Consider the following 13,064-nt stretch of genomic DNA (forward strand, 5'->3'; position numbering starts at 1 on the left):
CCCCTTCCCTTTCCCCTCTCGCTCTGCAAGATGTTAAAAAGAAAGGGGGGGAAAAAAGGAAAAAAAAAAAAAAGAAAAAAAGAAAAAAAAACCCACGCTGGGGCCAGTCCAAGGAGGGTGAAAGCCGGGGACCATATCATTAAAATGCTAAAAATGAGCGTGCTGAAAACAGACACAATTGGGTATTTAAAGCTCTGAATGAAAAGAGTGTGTGTTAGCCGGCTTGTGGAGAGCTGGTCTCCCAGAGCCCCTGGAAAATATGTGGTCAAGCCCGCACCATTAACTTTTTGTTTCTGGTTTGTGAAGTAGCTGTGAAATCTTGGGGGGACAGGGACCCCACGTCCCTGCCAGGCCCGTGGGACGCCCGTGTTCTGGTGGAGGGGCAGCTGTGCCAGTCCCACGGGCTGTGCTGGGCAGTGCTTTGTGCACACCAAGCCTTTTGCAGTGCTTTTTATCCCAAAATGGGGTAAAAAATCCCCCTCATCACACAGACCCGTGTGTCCACTGCATCCCCAGGGGCTCTTCTGCCTGTTCTGCTGGGATTTGCAGCAGCCAGTCCCTGGTGCCACTGAGGAGTGGGGTGTGTGGCTGGGGTGGGAAGCAGGAGGTGTGACCCCTCCTTCAGCCCTGCCTCAGGCCAGCCACAAATTGAATCACTGCTAACTAAGTCACTTTGGGGCTGTTGAATCATTTGTGTGCAGCTTAGAATCATGGAATTTTTGAGGTTGGAAAAGCCCTCTCAGATCAGTGATCATGTCCCCAAGTGCCACATCCACACGGCTTTTAAGTCCTTCTTCAGGGATGGGGACTCCACCAGTGCCCTGGGCAGCTGTGCCAGGGCTGGACAACCCTTTAGATGAAACAACCTAAACCTCCCCTGGTACAACTTGAGGCTGTTTCCCCTTGGCCTGTCCCTGTTCCCTGGAGCAGAGCCCAACCCCTCCCGGCTGTCCCCTCCTGTCAGGAGTTGTGCAGAGCCACAAGGTCCCTCCTGAGCCTCCTTTTCTCCAGGCTGAGCCCCTTCCCAGCTCCCTCAGGAATTCCCCAGCTCCTTTCCTTTCTCTAGACACGCTCCAGCACCTTCATGTCCTTAATCCTGGACTTCTTAAACCTGCACATCTTGGGCTGCTGGTGGCCACCAGCTCAGGTGCCCAGGGCTGTGCCAAGTGGTGTGAAGTCGTCCAATATTTTATGGTGCCTTTTCACACGGAAATGTGGATCTTTGCAGCCCCACTCCAGCATGTTTCCTGCATCCCAGCTCACCCCTGGGTGGAGGTTGTGGCCTGTGGGGTTATTTCTGTGCACAGGCACGGGTTTCCCTTTTGAGCATACGCAGAGGGAGCCACAGCAGTGCAAAATGCCCCTAAAATGTCTCCCAGGGCAAGTATTAACTGCCAGGCTGGGCTGGGCTCCAGCAGGCAGGAACAGATGAATCAGACATTTAATGGTAAAATCGAACCCCTCAAAGTATAAAAAACAACCCAGTTCCAGCAGGCTCCTCTCTGCTGACCCCAGAGCCCCAGGCGAGCAGGAACGAGAAGGGATTTCAAACCAAACTGGGATTTTTTTTTTTTTGGGGGGGGGGGCCCCCCACCATATCTCTTGGCTGCCAGCCTCTCTGAAGGGAAGTTTCACCCCGCCTCCCGCGGTCTCGGATGTCAGGTTGGCAAGAAAAATCCCATCTGTTTTCAATCTGGATCCTCACTTCCATCCACCCAGCCTCTCTCCTCCCCGCGCTCCCCCGCTCCCAGCCCCCAGAGCTGGCGTGTGCGCCAGGCAGGCCTCGGTGACGCTTTCTTTTTTTTTCTTCTTCTCTCCTGGTTTTTTATTTTTTCTTCTAAAAATGTATGTGGCCTCTTTTGCCCCCCCGCAGCCTCCCCCCCTTCTCCCAGGCACATGCTCCAGCACAGCCCTCTCCACGCCGGGGCCTGCCAAGAACCTCTCTGTGCTCAGCCCCGCTACGGCCGCTGGCTCGGAGAATTCCCAAATGACCGAGGATTTTCAACTCAGAGTTTAAAAAGAAAAAAAAAAATAAAAAAACACCCAGAAAAATATCTCTCTGTGTGGAAAAGGAAAAAAAAAAAAAGGCAAAATTGAGAGGGGAGCAGAGGGAAGAAGGAATTTTGTTGTTGTTGTGATTTTCCTTTTTTTTTTTTTCCTGGTTGGTTCCAACTTTTCGGTATGATTTGGAAAAGAGCAAGTACAGAGTGTTTTGTTCGTGCCTGGAGATAACAGAGCTGCTCTGAAATCCCTTATAGAGTCAATGCAAAGGCGTATACGTCGCAATCGTGATATCCTAATCTCCCTCTGAAGAAAACCCTTTTGTTGCACACCCCCTCTCGCCGCTCCCTTCGCTGTCCTCTCACGCTGCGTTTATATCTTATTTAAACTCTAAAGTCCTTAGGCTAGGAATTACCTTCTCCCTTTACAGATGGCTGCAAGAGCTCAGCACGGCTGTGCAGCTCCATGAAAAATAAATGAAGAAGGTTTTGGCTTCTTTTGTTGATGGTTTTGCTTCCTTTTTTTTTTTTTTTATTTTTTTTTTTTGTGTTTTTAGAGGTGAGAGTTGAATCTCATCACAGATGAGTGGTGGCGGGCATTGTGTGGCCAAAAGCACTGCCGTGAATCTCAAAGCAAGCGTTATCCCAGCACCCGCTGCCGTGCCTCAGTTTCCCCTTCCAGGCCGCCCTGGTGAACGGGGACGCGAGCGGGGTGCGGGGGGCGCAGCGAGGGGGATTCTCCTCTGATTCCGGGGAGTACCGCGGAACGAGGTGGGGGGAATGTCTGAGAGAATCCAAAGGGTCCGGCGTGGGGGGACAGACCCCAGCGGGTGTGACGGAGCCCCAAGGGCAGACCCCTGAGCCCCCGGCCCTGCTGTGCTCTCGGGGGTCCCCCCGGCCGGGCCCCGCTGCCCCCGGAGCCGCCCCCGCCCCGCCCCGGCCCCGCCCCGGCCCCGCCCAGCCCGGCCGGGCCGCCGTGGGCTCCGCCGAGGGTCGGGGGTCCCTCCCTCCGCCGAGGGGTCGCGGGGTCCCCGGGGCCGCCCTCGCCACGGAGCCTCCGCACCCCGCCGGCGCCGGGACGAGTCCGAGACGGTCGGTTTGATTTAAAAATGTAATTATTTAACGCTTTTTTTTTTTTTTTTTTTTTAAACAAGGGAAAGCTGTTTCTCCCTCGGCGCGCACGCCCGGGGAGCGGGCGGGGGTCTCGGGAGGCCGGAGGGGCCCCGCGGGCGGGCGATGGGCAACCGGGCCATGCGATGGGCAACCGGGCCGGGCGATGGGCAACCGGGCCGGGCGATGGGCAACCGGGGCCGGGCGATGGGCAACCGGGCCGGGCGATGGGCAACCGGGCCATGCGATGGGCAACCGGGGCCGGGCGATGGGCAACCGGGCCGTGCGATGGGCAACCGGGGCCGGGCGATGGGCAACCATAGGGGCTCGCAGGGATGGCAGCGGGGGCTGCGGGGCGGCGCTGGGGAGGGAATTCCGCTCCCTTTTCCTCTCCCCCTCCCCTCGCTCTGCCCATCCCTCTCCCATTTCCTCTCCCCTCTCCCCCTTTTCCCCAGCCAAGGGCTCGCAGGGGCGTTTTTTGCTGCGGAACAAGAAAATGTGAGAACCCTGCGCTGGGGCGCTCGCCCGCCGTACAAAGGGGCAGCTCTGCAGCTCGCCCTCTTCCCCAAGTTGCCTCTCTTACTACGTTTCCTTTCCGTACTGGAAATGCCTTTTCTGAATCTTATTTTTAATGAGTTCGAGGCAGCCCGGGGCTGCAGGAGAGCGCGATGCTCTCGGCAGCGCGGGGCAGGACACGGGCTGCAGCCTTTGAGTAACGGGCAGAGTTTATTCACTGTAAACATTGCACAACTCCTGTGCTCCGTTCCCAGGATTAAATACAACTCATTTTCTCGGCCTCACATGACTTGTTTGCTAGTGCTATTAGGCTACTGCTCAAGCTCAAGATGCAGATTTGTCTAAAATGTGTAATTTTAGAAACGTAATAGATGGCGGAAAGAACCTCCATTTAGCTGCAGGAACTGTGTAGCTGGAGCTTTCATGAGAAATAACCACATTTTATCCCTTTATTATTCTTTTCTCACTTTGGCAAAAGCAAAGAACTTTTCTGTTGCAGGTAACTCAGGTAACTTTTATGTCAAGGCTCTGACTTGAATTCGCAGCAGTTGGTCTGACTGGAGGCAGTTATAGCAAGAGTTGAAATTAAATTTAAATTTATATTGTTTGTTGTTGGAGAACTCTCCTGCAGCTAAGGAAAGAAGCGTAAAGATTAAGCTGATCGTTGCTATATATGAAAAGTGGTTTCTAACATTAACATTATGGCTCTTCTCAAAAAAAGAAAAAAAAAAAAAGAGAATTCTCTAGCCTGTACAGCTCTATCTTTCTATAGCTGCATCTTGTTATCCTTTAATTTCCCTTTCCCTGAAAACGTCACTTAGCAGAGGAAAAATCACAAATTCAAGCACACTGGGATTGCCACACATGGTACAGGGGAACATCTGCTGGAAAGAGACTCTGAGAATAACAAACCACCTGCGCTGAGACGCTTTTCTCCCCTGGAGCCAGCCCGGTGTTTGTTGGTGTGGGGCTGCAGCCCACGGGCGGCTGCTCCTGGCGACACCAGGGCCTGCCAGCGCCGGGGTTTTCGGGGCTAACGCTGTTGGTTGGGGTTTATTTCGGGTTTTTGCTTCGCCCAAAAAGGAAGGAGTGAAAAATCTGCGTCTGAGTGAATCAGGCTGTTTCAGCGGCTTCTTGGTGATGCGCGCGTTCTCGAGCGGTTCGGGGGGGTCGGTGCCTTTCGCCGCCCCCTCGCTGGGCTGGCTGCGGGCTGGGGGCGGTGGGACTGGGCTGGAGGAGGGGGCTTCACTCCCCTCCTCCGCCGTCCGTCCCTGGAGAGGAGCCGGAACGCCTTCCTTCACGTTCCTGCTGCGAGAAGCAGCCGCGGAGAGGGGCGGGGAAGGGATCGTTATCTCTTATTCTCTTATCTCCACGGGAGTGTCGTTGGTCCCTAGCGCAGGAAGAGGGACATCATCTCCCGGAGAATTCTCCCAAATCTTCCTGCCAAGTCCGAGTGGAGCCGAGGGAGTGAGGCAGTGTCGGGGTTCCTGCTCTGCTCTCCTGCTGCTCTGCAGCCTCCTCCTGCAGCCAAAGCAGGGATTTACCAAAGGCATTGAAACCAGAGAAGGCCCAGTTATACTTTTGACTTGGAAGAGATGTGCATCGGTTTTTTTGGGAGGTGGAGGTTCCAAAATAAACTGGCTGAAGGTTCAGTGTGCAGAGAGAGAGTGAATTTAGTATTAAGTACTAAATTCCTGCGAAGGTGACAGTTGCAGCAGATAGATGAGGAAATCCCTCATTACCCTGAAGAGCTGGAAAAGCAGGATATGGTGTTTTATTATGTTTCTTAACCTTGATCACAGCGAGTTTCAAACACCTTCTTCACCCTGGCTGTTGAGTGCCCTGTGGGTACAGATTCTTGTAAGGCAAAGCTATTTCACTAGATTTAATCTCTAAGGAGCGTGCCAGAAAAACAGCCTTTGGGGGAATGGCAATCTGCTGGCTTCCTTGTCTGCAGAATGGGAATAGCAACACGCAGCTCCTTGCTGGGAAGAGCTTTAGGGTCCGGCGGTGAGAAGAGCTGAAGTGCCATGGCTGAATCATTCAGCCAAAAGCGAGGAGCCAGCGCAGAGGCGAGGCTCGCCCAGCTCCCGCGGCAGGTCGGCGGCGATGCCAGGAATAGATCCAGGATCTCTGATTCCTGCTCCTGCTCCCTGTCTGCGGCGTGTGGGCACAGGCCAAGAGGAGCAGCAGCGCCGGTGTCACCCGGCTACGTGCAGAGGAGAAGGTGGAGGTTGCACAACCCCGTCCTTGGTGCTTTTCTGGGGGCTGCCCTGCGGTGCCAGGTGTGGGAGTGACAAGCTGTCTGACACCGCTCAGCCAAGAGCTGGAGTGAAGCCACTGATCCTCATTTCGTGCTGGCTCCTGTGCAGCCCTCGTGTAGTAACAGCTGTGTAGAGGCTGCTCACCTGGGCTGAAGCATTAAGGGCTCACCTGGAGATAAAAGGCACTGCATCCCATTACCACTCCCCCCCAAGCCATCCTCTGCCCTCTGTTTGAAGAGATTTTGAACCCTGGGTATGTTTTGTTCCCGTGCAAGGCTTTGCTGTTGGAGTAGGCAGAGTTTGCAGCACATCTCATGGCACCAGGGAAGTGCAATCTTGTTACATTTGAATTTATTTCATGCTGCATTTGCGGGTGTGAAGAATGAACTGGTAAAATTAGGGACTGTGGAAGGTGTGAGACACCGAGTTTGTTCAAATGCTGACGGTGGGAAAACATCTGTTGGAAGCTCTCTTTGAAGGAGTAGCTGCCCTTCCAGAACTCTTTTGTAGGAGTAATAACTGTTGTGGTAGGTGAAACTTCCTGAATGAGGAGGCACCTGGGAGCTGTGAACGTGCACAGGCTGAGGCAGGGATGGAGGTCTGAGGTCTGTGAAACTCACATCTCTACAAGAACTCTACGAGACCTTGATTTCTCTTGTCTGTCTTATGCCACTTCTGAAGTGACTTCTGCCTTAATTTTGCATGATCTCGTGTGCATTTGGGTGAGTTTGGATTCTTAAAGGAGCTCTTCTGCCCTTCCTTGCTCTTTACAGGTAACTTTTATGGGGTGGTAAGGGTGTGTTTCCATTTCTCCATGTACTGATTAGTGCTCTCATTAACACTTAGTGAGTGCATTGCAAAAATTCTTCATTAAATCAGTGCAGAGGTAGATTTTATTTGTGTGATGAAGCCACAGAGTGTTCAGTTTGGGAGCAGCAGCTCCCAAATCGCAGGATGACTTACCTGCTAATTTTGACTTGCTATCTATTTCTGAGCAGGCAGGAAGCAGCGCTGCAGCTGAGGGAACTGAGGCAAGGCCCCTGGTTATGGTAATCCTTAAGTAGTTCATTTGGGTGTAATGCCTTTTTTTACAGTTGCTTCCCTATTACAAACAGATTTTGTGATAATGGCACCTGTGCCATTCAGACGGGATCATTATTATAATAGCAGCAAGTATTGTTAGGGAATCGGGATGTGGAATTTATGTAGGATCGTTACAACGGCAGAAGCAATGCCATAAATAAAACGATGCTGTAGCAGCAGCACTAAACCTGGGTGTAAGAGGGAAAATGACAGTTCAAATTTCCCCCGGATTTGTGGCATAGAGGGGAGGAGGAGGAGGAGGGAGCGTGGGTGGCAGGGGCTGTCCCTGTGGCAGGGGATGCGTGGCAAGGAGGAGGGATGCTCACCCTGCGTAGAAACCATCAGCTGGAGTCGTTTCAGAAGCCAGCTGGGAAGATTGTTGCAATTAATTAGTTGTAGAAACGGGGCGTTGTTCCTATCCTGGGTGTTGTTCCCGGGTCGGCTCCATTGGCACAGATTTTTGGGGATGGGTTTCAGGCGAGGCTTTTGCGTGCCCAGCCTGTCCCTCCTGCGTGGCTGGGACAGTCTGTGCCTGCCCACACGTCTCTTCTTCTCCCGTTGTTTCTCTGAGGGAAATGTGGGAAAGCTTGAAATTGCATCTGTGAAATAATGATGGAGGTTGAGAGAGTGAGCAGCCCAGCAGGACTTGACAGAAGAGGCTGATGTAGTAACTGGAAGCAATAGTAGCAAACTGAAGGAAAAAGGAAGAAAAGGTAAAAAAAGTGTGCGTCTGAGAGGTTACTGAGGGTGTGGAGTGGAAATTATCCTCCCCTCCACCTCTTGCTGTGAGCACATCTCTGGAGATGGGTGTGCTGTCTCAAAGGCCGGGCTCGTGGTCAGGTTTAGCAAAACCAGATAATCCAGATGGCTAATCTGGAGCGTGGTTTGGCCAGCAAAGCCCTTCTGGCAGGGAACAGCAACAGTGCTCTTTAAACAAAGTCCTTGCTAATGCAGCTTCAGCATCGTGTGGACAGAGCACAGATGTCTTGCTCAGGGTTTGATTATTATTATTTTTTTTTTAATAAAATCCCTTTTGTTTTCTCTCAGTGACCCCTGGTTTAAATCCCTGATGCCAGAGGGGAGCTGTAACCCTTCGGTGGGCTCTGAGGTGTTTGGGTTTTGTCACCGTGTCCCCAGTGAGGGCGGTGGCCGCTCCTGTGCCCGGGGTGTGAGTGGCAGAAGGACGCTGGGATGCTGCTCTGCTTGTTGGGCTTTGAACTCGCTTTTTTTTGCCCGGGGCCCCGTCGGGACAGGGGTGATGGGCAATTGCTTTTTGATGCTTGGCGCTGCCTTTGTCAGTGGACATCTGGTGCCAGGATTGCTGCTGTCGGGGCTGGGGGTGGGCTGCAAGGCCGGGGAATTTGATGGATTAGTGTGGTTGGAGGGCTGGGGGAGGGGACGGGTAGGGTTTCAGCTCTCCCTGCAGGTAGAGAGAGAATTTGGGGATTAGGGGCACTTTGCTGCAGAAGGGGAGGATTCAGAGAAGAGGAAGGGTTGGGAAGAAAATAGTCTTTCCAGTTTTCCCGAAGAGATGACATTTGTTTGCTCTGTGAGGCAGCACAAGGGAAATGTGTGTGTCCGGAGCAGGGGATGAAAAAAAATCCACAGCAAATCTGGTGCAGGTCTGTCCCCCCAGCTTTGTCACCCTTGGGAATCCTGGTTGCTCGTGCCTGGCTTTGGGGTCACTCAGTTCATTCCCTGCTTCTTCCTATGGATTCAATAACCTTCTTCTCTCCCCAGAGATCAGCTTAAATTAAAACTTTATCCTTTACTTAAGGAAGCAAGCAGCAGCCTGTCCTCATGCTCTGTTACAGGATCTGGGTACTTCGCACAGCCCTGTCCATCTCTTTCCCTGAGGTCACCAAATGGGCTGCCCTGGGAATTGGCAGCTCTGGAGCAGCAGGAGGGGCACGTGGGGCATCTTTGCTGCTGATCTCCTTGAGTGAAGGAGTAGAAAGAAAAACTGGATTTTTAAAAGCTGCCCTGAGGGCAAATAATTTGATATTGCCTGGCCTGGGAAGGGGAAACCGGCTGATTTCGTGGTGGGGGAGCAGTCCCAGTGACACCACCAGGATGCATCACACCATCCTTTCCCAGAGGTCACTGTGCCAGCCCTGACCATGGAAATGTCACCTGGCTGCCTGCAAGAGCAGGAGGATTTTCATAGCCATGAAGGCCACCAGGAACTGGCCAAAATGGGCACCTCGAGGAACAGCCACAGTGAAATCCAATCTTGGCCAGGTGCTGTGTCCTGGGGTCAAACCCACGTGTAAAATCTGCCAAAAGGTTTAGTGCCTGCTGGCTTTGCCTCCTGGAAATGCTGTAGGAGGGGGTGGGGTCACCTCTCAGGGGGCACAGCCAGGCCTTTAATTTGTGTGTTTGGGCTGGGGTTTTTTGGGGGGGCTGGGTTTTTATGAGGACTGGGATATTTTTTGGGGCTGGGTTTTTTTTTTTTGGGAGCTGGGTTTTTTTGGGGGGGGGTAGGGTTTTTTTTGAGCAGGCTGGGGTTTTTTGGGGGGCTGAGGTTTTTTTGGGGCTTGGTTTTTTGGGGGGCTGGGTTTTTTTAGGGGGCTGGGTTTTTTTGGTGTGGGCTGGGTTTTTATGGGGACTGGGGTTTTTTGGGGGGGCTGGGTTTTTTGGGGGGCTTGGTTTTTCTGGGACTGAGGTTTTTTTGAGGCTGTGTTTGTTCAGGGCTGGGTTGTTCCAGGTGGGAAGGACGTTGGAACCCACAGGACGTGCCCTCCACACAGCTCCTTCTCACCTGCCTGACGTGGGCCCTGTGCAGACCCAGCCAGGCAGGGAATTCCCTGCTTGTGCTGTAAAATAAGCTCCTGTGGGTGATTTTCTTTATGCCTTTTCCATCAGAAACTGAGAAAACTGGGAGCAAGGAGGAGCAGGAGATTTGTGTGCAATGAAGGGAACGTTGGGATGAGATGAGGATGGTATTGCAGAACATGAAATAAGGATTGTTGGGACTGTGGGATCTTTGGTCCTTCCTTGTGTTGCACAATGTCAAGGTGCTGAACTGCCCTTGTGAATTTTGGTTTCTTCTTTGTGTTGAAGAAAGTGGTGGCCAAGGGCCATGGCAGTGCAGCAGATCTTGTGTCTGCAAGGTTTCTGAAGATGCAAAACCTTTAAATAATGGTCTGAAGAAGACAGGGGAATGAAAAATAAGGGATAAAGTTACAACTCCCATCCTGAAAATGTGTTTATTTAACTTTAGCAGCAAAGGGCAGAAAAATTTGGGGGAGGGGAGAAGGAGGGAAGAAGTGACTATAAAAATGCATGCAGGGAAGTGAACAGCTGTGTCCTGTGAAATGGGAGCTGCTGGGATTCAGAGGATTATGTCACTAACCAAGACCTGGTGTTTGCTCTGGAGCTGAAGGCTGGAGCCCTGAGCATGCAGGCAGGAGGGAAAATCAGAGTCACGCAATGGGTGAGGCTGGAAAGGACCTGCAGAGGTTCAGGCTGCTCCAAGCTGCCCAGGTGGGTTCTGTCCTGCTGGAGAAGGGTTCCAGCAGCCAGGAAGGCTCTGGTTTTGCAGTGTCTTGTGAGTCCTGTTCTGGGAGTGCTCTCGTGCCATCCATGCCTTGTTCCTGGAACACTGAGTATGTGTGGAGGAGAGAAAACCTGGTGATTTGCCATTCTCCAGCATTTCTAGATTTGGTGCCACAGCAGGCCACGGGCGAGTGCTCCTCTGTGCTCCCTGCCCCATCTGTGCAGCGCTGTGCCAAGCACTGGTGGCTCAGAGCCAGGAAAAGCTTCACCCAGACAGGTAATTCCTCTGAAGCTCTGCTTTTGGGTGCTGCTGGACCAGATGAATCACCAGTGCCTGCAGCCTGACGTGTTTGATGGTGGCAGGGCTGTGCCTGCAGGGGAAGGAATTGTAGTCCATTACCAGGAGTCCATTTCTCTTGCTGAGGGTGGAGCGCCCGGTTCCTCGCTCGTGGGCCATGAAACACTCCTGACAGCACGTTCCAGAGCAATATCCCCACGTGAATGATGGCCCCACGCTTGCTTTATGCACTGCCCTGGGAGGTGGGGATGTGTAAATCGCACCATCCCGGTGATTTAGCCCCAGGTACAGTTGTGATTCAAAATGAATTTCTGTCCCCGCTTCTCCCCCGTGCCCGCGCTGCTGTAACAACTCGTTGTAAACCACGAGGAAATTGCAGCAGCCCCTGTGCCAGGAGGATGTGGCTGTCCCCTTTGTGTCCCCTATGGGCCCTGTGCCAGCACAGGTGGGTTTTGGTGTCAATCCCAGTCTGGCTCTGGGACAGAGAGATCCAAATCCATTCCCATCCCTGAGCAGGGAGCCACGGCACGCTTTCCATTGGGCTTAATAGGGAAGATGAGTGACATGTTTAAAGTGGCTTTAGGTTTTATGCAAAGCCAGTGATGCTTAAGACAGGTGGGGGATTTTAGGGTTTTCAGCAGGGCAAAAAAATTCCCTTGGAAAGTGTCTCAGGTCCAGTGTGAAATTTCCGTGGATTCAAGGTGATGGGAGTGTGGGTGACTTGTGCTTCACACCTCGTTGCCACTCTGGGGAGTTGATTTTCTTCCCTCCTGCTTTGGGGAAGAAAATGTCAAAGTCAGGAGAAAGACACATTTTCTTTGTGGCAAGGAATGAACATTAATATTAAAACTTCTGGGGATTTTTTTTTTTTTTTTAAGATTAGTTTTGCTTCTTGGCTGTACTCTGGTTTAGGTCTGGAATTGCTCTGGAAATGCAAGTTTAGGCAAACAGAGAAAAGGTGAATGTGGACTCCACTGTGCTGATTTCCTCATGATCTGCAGAACTCTTCTAGTGCTTCACCATTTTCCTGGCTCTGCTTGATGTCCAGGACTTGGTTGTTCCTGAAAATGTAAAGGTCAGGGGTACTGGAAAGAGATGAACCCCAAAAACTCAATCCCTGTTTGAGGCTTTGGCTCTCCTAACACAGACATGGTGTGGGTGCCTTCTTACAAATTCTTAAATCTACCTTTATTCATTTCACTGTTTCAAAGTGAAATAATTTTTTGAGAAAAATCTGCATTTGCTGTTCCTTGCCTGTAACCAAGTGTGGTTTGTGGATAACCAAATAAAATTCTCAGTTCAAAGTGTTTCAGCAATGTGTTAAAGTTTATGGAGCATTTAACAAACTTTTTTAGTGTGCAATAGTTTATAGTGCCAGCAAACAGCCAAGTGTCACATCAAAGTTGTAGTCCTTTCTCACTTAATGGCTCAATGTTTAGTGCTTTTTTGGTTTATCTTGGGTGGCTTTTCAGCCCACAGCTCAGAATGGCTTTTTCTTTCCTTTTTTCCTTCCCCCAAAAACTCTAAAAGTCAGATTATGGATACTGATTTAGGGCCCACAATTCAAGCCAAGTGCTTGGATTTATTTTTATCTTTAAAGAAAGAAAACCACCAAAGGCAAATAATCCCAGTGACTTCAGTGCAGTTCTGCCTGGGCAGTTCCCTGCTGGGCAGGGAGAGCAGAGGAGCAAAATGAAATCTGCTCCCATCAGAGGCAGGGAGAGTTTTGCCATCAACTCTTGCAAATCCTGAATGATTTTTCTCTTCACCAGGAGCTGGGATGTGTCTGCAGCTGAGCCCGAGCCCACTGACACCTGTGGGGCTCCACATTTGCTGCCTTTTATGGCCAGATTTTGGGAATTGCTCCTGTTCTGGACTGGGAGAGGATGGGCTTGAGGGAACTCTGTAAGGGCTTTCCTCTGCCCAGGTTCTGTAGGAGAGGAATAAAGAGGGAATGTACAGGAATCTGAGCCTCCAGAGCAGCTGCTGCCATTGGGAATGTCCTGGAGCTGGGGGCTGTCACTTCTACTAAACTTGAACTAAATAGGTGTAAAAACTCAGTAACAGCTTCTAGATAATGCATCGTAAAGCATCTGATTGACTTTATTGTGGATTTAATTACGATGATGCACACACACATAATCACGTCCGTGCCCAAGATCTATTCAGCAGCACAGGGTTTATATAATGTTATAAATAATGAAACCTGAGCTGTGGCAGGAGCTCCCTGTAGCATCCTTCGTCCTGAAGAAGTCTCCTCTTCCATGTGAGTGACACAGGGCTGGATTGCTGAGG

General features: G+C 51.5%; 1 protein-coding gene across 6 annotated transcripts in view; it reads left to right on the forward strand.

Annotated features, from left to right (window-relative positions):
• The first annotated feature begins 3,030 nt into the window (after window positions 1–3,030).
• The window catches only part of PTPRS (protein tyrosine phosphatase receptor type S), a 128,624-nt gene continuing 118,590 nt past the window's right edge, over window positions 3,031–13,064 (forward strand). For all 6 annotated transcript variants that reach the window (XM_053999225.1, XM_053999228.1, XM_053999226.1 and 3 more), the window contains exon 1: window positions 3,031–3,111. The gene's annotated coding sequence lies outside the window, so the exon portion shown is untranslated. The remainder of the gene's footprint in view (window positions 3,112–13,064) is intronic.

This window comes from Vidua macroura, chromosome 26, assembly GCF_024509145.1.
Source record: "Vidua macroura isolate BioBank_ID:100142 chromosome 26, ASM2450914v1, whole genome shotgun sequence".
Taxonomy (NCBI): Eukaryota; Metazoa; Chordata; class Aves; order Passeriformes; family Viduidae; genus Vidua; species Vidua macroura.